This window comes from Cyprinus carpio, chromosome A14, assembly GCF_018340385.1.
Source record: "Cyprinus carpio isolate SPL01 chromosome A14, ASM1834038v1, whole genome shotgun sequence".
Lineage (NCBI taxonomy): Eukaryota > Metazoa > Chordata > Actinopteri > Cypriniformes > Cyprinidae > Cyprinus > Cyprinus carpio.
This window is the reverse complement of record NC_056585.1, coordinates 23,825,340-23,832,724: the sequence shown is the minus strand read 5'-3', so window position 1 is coordinate 23,832,724 and position 7,385 is coordinate 23,825,340. Positions and strand designations below refer to the sequence as shown.

The 7,385-nt window shown below is 35.7% G+C and overlaps 1 protein-coding gene across 1 annotated transcript in view; it reads left to right on the top strand.

The window, feature by feature from the left end:
• Window positions 1–1,499: 1,499 nt before the first annotated feature.
• Window positions 1,500–7,385, top strand: part of LOC109045056 (teneurin-2) — a 138,390-nt gene continuing 132,504 nt past the window's right edge. Inside the window, exons 1-2 of the mRNA XM_042770552.1 lie at window positions 1,500–1,809; window positions 5,092–5,199. The gene's annotated coding sequence lies outside the window, so the exon portion shown is untranslated. The remainder of the gene's footprint in view (window positions 1,810–5,091; window positions 5,200–7,385) is intronic.

Here is a 7,385-nt window from a genome sequence, read left to right as displayed (position 1 = left end):
CAAAGCGCCTCTTCTGGATATTGTGAAGTCACAGTGACACACAATTCCTGCAACAACAAAAAAAAAAAAGTGATGAGATGCAATTGAGACCATAGACTGGGAAGAAAAAAAACATACCACTGTGAAATGTCCTGTAAAATCTGTTACAAAGGTTTTACATGATCTTAATATTGATCATAAACATTCTCAGGATCTGAATCAGGCTCAAACTGGTATGGCAAAATTGACGGCATCATTAATATTTACAGCTGAGCAGACAGACTGTACCTTAAATACAAATAAAATATAAAATAACTTGACTTGAATGAACCAAGTTGAAGATTCCTTCCTTATCATTTTTCTACCTTCTTTGTGGTGTGAGCGCTTGCAGTTCAGTGCATCTAATAAAAAATAATAAATCTATAAAAATAAATAATAAATCCACATTTTGTTAAAAGTTGTTTACCTAACCAAACTTCAGTTTCATTTTCACCCGAGTTCTTTAGTGAATGTAGACATTTTATATTATTTTATGTTTCTATTATTCAACTTAAGATCACATTGGAATGGTTGAGCTAGAGAAGAGCACATTTTCTTACATGGTGCCTTTTCGCAATCCAGTCAATTCCTTGTATCATTTCTAAAGTTGTACTCTGTTGAATATCCAATTACACTGAATCTACACTTGGGAAAGCTGTGCTACAGTTTACAAATACAAAAGTGCCTAACGAATCAAGCTAACAAATTGAAATTGACCATTTGAACAAATTGATTCACTAAAATAACAAACCAACACTGAGCCAGGACATTTATTGAGAGTGTTTTCTTATTGCTTAAGCTCATTTGTGCTCAATGCAACAGCATAAAAGCAATGATGCAACATTTTGTCACACTACACCGCAGTCAAGATCCTGACAATGTTTCTAAATTAATCCCTGCACTACTTTTAGTTGTTTATTTCCCAGCACCATTTGATTTATGTGGAAGCAACATGCACATGCAGTATGAGTATTGCTTTTGCAGTTTACAGCATCAACCTTGAAAATGCCTCTGCAGAAAAATGATTGCAGATGCTGATGGTCTTACAGACTTTGTTAGTAATCCTTCATGAGAGTGGAGCCAGTGTTTTGGACTGGTTGAAGATGGACAGATAGCATTCTGTGTGGCTTGATGAAAGAACAACACAAAGAAAGAAGCTTCACCAGTGTATCGACAAAACGCCAACGCACAGCACAAAGCTTCGGGACAAATGAGTTGGAGCAGAGGTTTGCCATTTTAAACAAGCTCTGCCATTTTAAAGAGAGATCTCACATGTGATTTAATCTCTAAAGAGTTTCTTTCTTTCTTTTGTTCTTTCTTTTCTTTTTTTCAAACACTACAACTTTCGGCTCCTTTTTTTATGATAATGCTTGTCTTCAAATACACATACCCCTCTCTCGCTCTATCTCTCTTGGTCTCGCTCAAGCAGCCGTCTCTCTCTCTCTCTTTCTCTCGTAGCAGAAAGACATCTCGCATTCATTATCCCTTGGCCTTGGCTCGTGCTGCTGTCCTCCCTTCTGCACTGCTCAATTACTCTGTCTTCCTGGAGCGTGTGGTGGTGTCAGGCTACTGTAATGACTTTCTGATTATCTGTCTGTCCATGATGAATGAGATGGAAATGTACCTTTGTGGCCAAACAGGTCTCTGGATCCGCACCAAGTGGGTACGTCGAGGGGCTACGAGCACGGCTCACTGACAAACCTCTACCATAAATAAAATACCACCGACTTGAGCAGTTTGCCTCATGTGCCACCATTTCAAACAGTTTGCTTGGTAGCAGCATTACAAAAGGTAAAGCACCAATCCATTACCTTAGAAGAATGGATGAATGGACATTACATAACAAGTGAGATGACATTTTACAGTTTTGTTTGATGATATAGGTTAATCAAAAGTATTAAAAATTAATATTTGGTAAAAATTAGGTAAAAAGTAATAATACACTGTTTTTGGAGGGGAAATGTAAATGATTATTGGGGTACATTGGACAAGAAAATACAATTTCAGTTTTTCTACTTCAAAATTTCATGTTCAGCTTGTTACAGTATGTGCTGTTTTTTTTTTTCTTCGTTGTACTATTTTCTATAGCATCTGATTGTTCACGTGTATTTGCATAGATAAACGTTCAAAAGTGCTTTTGATCAAAATATCTACAGTAGGTTAAATATGTGTGAAAATATGGGATTGTTTTGTACTTTAATTGTTAATGTAAATTCAGCCTCCAGCTGTCAATTTATTTACACTATTGGTACTATTTTTTTTTCTGAGTTGCTTAATTAATTATAAGAATAAATAATTATAATTATTATACATAATAAGGATTCATAATTGAAGGCTGCATGCCTTCTTTTATCTTTAGTTATTATTTGAACTACGTTTAATAAAATGTGTTAGCACATTATATATAAATAGCACTTTTTTTCCCCCTTCCTGCTGATATGGCTGTCGACTAAAACACAGCTTTACTCTGGTTTCTGAGTAAGGGCAAGGTCAGACTCTATGTTACTGACCCTATTGTAAATGACATTGACATTAGATGGTTAACCAGAGTGACAGTAATAGGCAACCTGATCAGGTCTGGTTACCTGAGAGACGAGTCGAGTCTCAGTCGTCACTCAATCCGGACCTCCATCGGTCCCTCGCTCTCCCGCTCTTATCTAGCTTCTCTGTCACTTCCTCCCTCTCTGTGTTTGAGCTTCTTGTTCAACCTCTGATGCTTTTCTTGTTGCTCATTTACTCATGTGGCTGCCCAGTGTGGACACAGTAATGACATTCTGATTGTCTGTCTGCAAATGAGAATGAAATGGGTGTCTGAAGAAATTGCTATTTGTAGAGCCATCAATTGTAAATTGTGTTCAGTGCCTTGTCTGACAAATGCTTAAAGAAGGAAACATTCTGGCATTGTGAATGCATGAAATTACACTCCAGGATTTGAATTGACCCCATTCAAGGCATCAATTAAAAATTAAACAATACGCTAGAACGGCTGTGCACCATCCAACAATTTCATTGAAATAAAGAGTCCCCGTCCCTATTACTGTATTGTGTTCTTTCAAAGCTGCTCTAAAGCCGATCCTCTCTATTCTCTGTCCTATTGCCTGACCAGTGGCCTAATGTTCAAAACTCTTCTTACAGCTGAATAAGTCTGAGCTTGTCTACTTATTATGTGAATATTTCTCTTTAAACTCAATCCAAGCGTTAAGATGAAAAGTCCTGTGCAGCCTTTAAGATAAGAGATTGCGCACATTTGCTGCTTCAGAGAGAAAATACATGAAACATTTACTGTGCTTGTCTATGCACGATGAAGCATGCTCCATGTGACAAACTGGTAGTTTAATGAAAAATAAATGTTTGCTTAAATCACGCTTTGTGATTTCTCTCTTATTTGCAGAATAAATGTGAGGCTTTCTGCTTTGAACTCTCAAAAATACAAAGAAAATATGCACTAAAGTATATGGGCATTTGATTCATAGACTTTTTCATTGCACAATTTCAAAATTCCACCATAGCAAACAGTTTCTTAATGTGTAATGTTGTATATTATGATAGATTTTGTGTGTGTGCAAATGTTACCTCCATTTTAAATATGTGTAAATGAGAATCAGCATCTCAACTACAAAATTCATTCTCTAATCAGCGCTGATACTTGAGCGCTCCACTCGTATTTAATAAAATTTTAACATTCAAATCAATCACTTGAATGAATATTTTTAGGCATTAATGCTCTCAAAATTTAACAGATGTAATTGTCATAGGAGGACTCAAATCCCCATTGGTTTTAATTGCTCTTTTATTAATTCTGGCTGGGCGAAAGGCTGACGCATTTGAACAGTACATTAGACAGAGAGGGGTCATTTGGCTGTGTCTGCCAATACATCAAATCCTGACAATAGTTGCCTGTAATGATTTCACTGTATTTAACTCCTACCACATACTGATAAAGAAATGTTATATATATATACCTCTACTTTAGGATTCCAGTGTTATGACAACCTGCCATTTTAAATGTATCATATTATAGCTTGTGTGTGTTTCTGACTTATCTAAATTCTTTTTTTTTTTAAAGAAACTTGCATTTATTTATGACTTTGGTTTTAAAAATACAAAATGGTTCATGAAAAAAAGTTATTTATATTTTTTTTTTTTTTTTATTTTATTGAATTAAATTGTAAGTAGCCTGCCATTTTAACTTAACAAAATGTACAGTGTTGGTATTATGGTATCATATGGTAGTGCCGTGATGGTTTAATATATATAAAAAAAAAAAAACATGGTTTTGAACAATTGTCATATATGCTGTAATGTTTACATTGTATTCATTATGTCATTATCATTGTACAAAGTGTTGTGTGTGTGTTTATTGGTGTGTTTGCATTGTGTATGTGGGCACACACTTTGCCCTGTTATGGAGGGTTCAAGGAACAGTGATCCATGGTGGACCCAGGCGATAGGGCCATATGGTGTGGCATGTTGTGTCATTAGTGTAGGAACTTGAAGGGGAAACCAGTGTCTTAATTATCTCCAGACATCCTGCAATACTCAGACCTGCAGAGAATGCTTTAGAAAATGCCCACACAGGCGTTAATGCATGGCGAAGCTATAAAAATGCTAAGTACTTTCTATCTGATATCTGTTTGATTTAATAGTGTGAATTTAATTAGTTTTGTAAATATGGGCTTGCAAGCAATGTTTTTAATTCACCTCACTTATAATCATTCTCCTAATCTTTTGGGAGCTTTCACACTTAAATCCTGATTTATAACCGCACAATTCAGGTAGGCTCTTCCCAGTTCCAGAGCTATTATTCTCTATGTGAATTTGTTTGCTGTATTTCTAATGAATTGTGTGTTGAAATCTCGCATGTTGCTCTTTTCAGCTGTTTATTAGGCATTTGTGTGTTTGTTTCCCCTCCTTTCTGTTTCAAGATACAAATGAAACATGAAACATTCTGTTATGAACCAGTTTTTTGGAGTTTGAAATCATTGCACACTTTGCATAAACTGAACAGTTATATATGTTCGCATTGCATTAAATGTGATCTATTTTTGTATGCTTTCCATGTTTGATTCTCAGGTCATGTTGAAGTTTTGGAGAGAGACGTGAGAATGCAGCAGAAACTGTCACACACAGCGCATTAAACACTCAATTAGATCTTCGCTGCAACACTACACCTGTAAACTGGTAAGTAATTTATCATACCTCTGTTCATTAATTTTGTAAAATACTTAAACGCATACAGAAAAAATGCAAGTAAGTAATGGCTGATTTTATGCATCAACACTAAAAAAAAAAAAAATAATTGACGAACTATGTAATGGTGATTGGCCAATCAGAACTCAATATTGTAACAAGCTGCTCACAAGCTCATGCATGTTTTTGTAATTATTCATGCAAAATGGTTCAAGCCAACTTTTGACATTCTTAAAAGTCATCAGAAGGTATGAGCATTATCCAGCATGTCACCGACTTTGCAAGAAAAATACATCTTGAGAATCCAAAAGCATTCACTGTGTGATGAAGCCTATAAGAATGCAGTTAGAATGTTCCTATAATTCAAGTTATGAAAGAACAAAATATCCATAGTTAAATTCCAAACAAAGCTAAAGCAGCAACACACTGGAAATAATTAATCATTGTGTAAAGGTAGCTATAGGTATTCCCTATGGGATTTTTTTCTTTTTTTTTTTTGTGATTTTTTCTTTATTTATTTTTTTTTTGTTTTAAGGTAGCTATAGGTATTCCCTATGGGATTCAAGTTGACATGTCCCATTCCATGGTGTTAGATAAACCAAAGTTTATGTTTACAGAGGTTAAAAAGTAGTATTTTGCACCAGATGAGATAGAGGTTAAACATTATAATGCTGTGTGGGCTGTTGATTTTGTGTTAGTTACTGTTGAATGGTATTGTTAATTTTGATCTTTTGAGTTTAGATTTTGGGTTTTTTTGTGAACTGGTTAATTATAATTATTGCCTAAAATTAGAAATATCTTTAAAAATGATTTTATCCCTAATGCAATTCGGACGTTGAACAACTGTCCTCATGTACTGTTGTATGCTCTGAGCAGCCGTTTTGGAAGATGTCTGTGTGTTAGTCTGTTGTTCTTGTTGTTTTTGAAATTGTTGGTTTGATTGTTGACTTGTGAGACCGAATGCAAATTTATCATTGTGCATAAAAGTGCTGAAAATGAAATGAACCAGCTGCACAAGTTGGTAAGTGCAGATTAGATTTCTGACCACTGGCAATCTGTCCAAAATGGGCTGTCCCACCAAATTCAAGAACGGAGTGCAAGATGCTTTAGGATGTCTTTAAGGACCCCAGAGTGTCTAATGGCAGCTATGGAAACAGTCATTGTAAATGTGCACTAGTTAAGAGTTAGAAAGAGACTGCACAAATCTGGTAAGTTCAGCAGAGCAAAGTTCTGCTCTTAAAAAAGATTATGAAGGTAAGATTGGAGTTTGCCATCCAACACCTACACGGGGAACAAGAAGAGAACTCCAAAGAGTGGTGATGGAGGAGGTGCTGTGCTTTGGAGGTGTTCTGCTGCATCAGGGTCATTCTAAAGCCAACTGTGAATTTCACATTATGCCAAAGAGTGCTTAGGGAGAATGTGAGACTGTCCATAAAAAAAAAAAAAAAAAAATACTGAAGTTGGATATATACTGCAGATAGATAGAGTGTGGTTGTATGTTAGCAGGTATATTAGCTGGAATATGCTGTGTGAAAGTATGTTGTGGAGCTGTGCATGTCTGTAACAACTGGAGGCATGTTGCCTGTGGCTGCTAGAGGTTTTGGCTAAATTATGAATGTGTGTGAATGGAGTGTCTGTTTTTTTCTGAAAAATTCAGGAACGAGCAGTAGCAACTCGTGCAGGAACACACTGAAATGTGCGAGTCAGCCAAATTTTGACAACAAAAGAATCCTTTATTATATAAATGTTTGATGTGCAATTTGCTCTTTGGATTTTCTAAAGCATGTTCAAGGCGTTTAGTACAGGAGTTTAGCAATTATCGTGGCTATTTTATTTATTTATTTTGTTAGTTTTGGTGAATAGCTGTTCTAATTTTACCTGTGCTGGTTTCCTTGACAACATGTTGAAAACTGAGCGGATGTGAAGACTGGTAATTTGTTGAGTATGTGTAGAATATCGTGAAGGGAAGTTGGTTGTTTTTTTGCAGATGTGCACTTGTTTTTTGCAAGTGTAGGTTTTGTGCAGATGGGATTTGTAAGATTGTGTTATGATACATACAGACACAGACTCTAATGTTTCTCGCAGTTTACAAGGTCACCCTGTTTTAAACAAAAGCACGAAAGGAACAAATTGAACAGCATCAGTTGTGGCTGAATATTTTCACGGACATTTATTTC